This window comes from Sus scrofa, chromosome 13, assembly GCF_054392235.1.
Source record: "Sus scrofa isolate SSC_HxYL_T2T_F1_AM1 chromosome 13, Sscrofa_HxYL_maternal_Yorkshire_Landrace_v2.0, whole genome shotgun sequence".
Taxonomy (NCBI): domain Eukaryota; kingdom Metazoa; phylum Chordata; class Mammalia; order Artiodactyla; family Suidae; genus Sus; species Sus scrofa.
Window position 1 is genome coordinate 175280517 of NC_139395.1, and position 1670 is coordinate 175282186.

The window sequence follows — 1670 nt, forward strand, 5'->3', positions numbered from 1 at the left end:
CTAATTACACACTGACACAATAATGATCTCCAAAGGTATATTTTAGTTCATTTCAGATGAAGCCTAGCAACTTATATTTTGGAATACCATTTACATTTAGTTATTTGATTGACACACCATCATGTTTTAGTAATTTAATGTTATATATGAAACCCCCATTTTCTACCTTCTCAGTACTGTTGATATGGAAAAAAGTTTAATCAGATTCAAATCAGTTATCCATATGGGATAGTATTTGTTTCATAATGTTATGAAATCTTCTTCATAATTTTTTTGGTAACATTTATTACTTCCTTATTTCTTAGGCTATAAATAAAAGGGTTTAATAAAGGAATCACGAGAGTATAAAAAATAGCAACAGGTACATTTATCTCCTTCATTCCTGGAATTTGGTCCAATGTACATGAAGAAAAGAGAACCGTAGAATATTGAGACAGAGAGAAAGTGGGATGCACAGGTAGATAGATAAGGCTTTGCCTCTTCCCTTGTTGGATTTCATTGTGAAAATTGTGAAAAGGATTAAAAGGTAAGAGATTATTACTACGGTAATAGTAAAGATGGAAACTGACCCAGCAAAGATAAATACCATCAATTCATTGATATAAGTGTCAACACAGGAGAGTCTGAACAATGGAATAAGATCACAAAAAAAGTGATTAATTTGATTAAACCTGCAGAAAGCTAACCTAAAGAGAAAGCCTGTATGAATCATGGAATGCACGTTTCCAGCTATGTAGGCCCCTGTGATCATCTGATGGCAGAGTTTCTTGGACATCCAGGTGTGGTACTGCAGTGGGTTGCAGATGGCCACATAGCGATCATAGGCCATTGCTGCCAGGAGAAAGCAGTCTGCAGTTTCAGCAAAGCAGAGAAAATAAAATTGTGCCATGCATTCATAGAGGGAAATGATTCTGTCCTTGGAAAAGAAGTTCTGTAGCATCTTGGGGGTGATGGCACTGGAACAACAGGAATCCATTAGAGCGAGGTTACCCAGAAAGATGTACATTGGTGTGTGAAGACGATGCTCTGTACATATCAGTGCCACCAGACCAAGGTTTCCCACCATGGTGATCAGGTAGATGGTAAGGAACACCAGAAACAGGATGATCCTCAGCTCTGGGTGATTACTAAATCCTATGAGGATAAATTCAGTTGTCAAGGAGTTGTTATCCTCAGTCATATCCGCCTTCTTTGTTGACATGGGAATTGTGGAGATAAAAGTTTTGAAATTAGAGTGTGTATAATTTTCCCTTCCAGGTTTTCTTTTAATGAGGAGTGGAGCTCTTCTTCATATTTCTCCCATTTCCTCTGGTATACAGGAACACACACCTACAGGGGATATTTAAATAAATATCGTCACTTTTTGTGTGTTTATATACATATGTACACATATATATATACACATTTTTTAATGGAGCAACATTTTTACATATTTTCCCAGGAGAGTGAAGGTTTTAATGGAGTAGATGGATAGGTTAAATTTATATCTTAGGAATTTTATGGAAATCACTAAGGATAAAGTGTGGACTGTTGATTTTTGAAGAAAATTACTTTGGAATGCTAATAAAATATATTGCCTCAGGTTATCACTTCTTCGATTTCTTTCCCCAGTTTCATGTTAAATCCGTTATTGTTTTTGAATATGTACAGATTCCTAAATCCTTTCCTCT

The 1670-nt window shown here is 35.7% G+C and overlaps 1 pseudogene; it reads right to left on the reverse strand.

The window, feature by feature from the left end:
• Window positions 1-248: 248 nt before the first annotated feature.
• On the reverse strand, window positions 249-1180 carry LOC146397776 (olfactory receptor 5K1-like; annotated as a pseudogene).
• Between the last annotated feature and the right edge of the window lie 490 nt (window positions 1181-1670).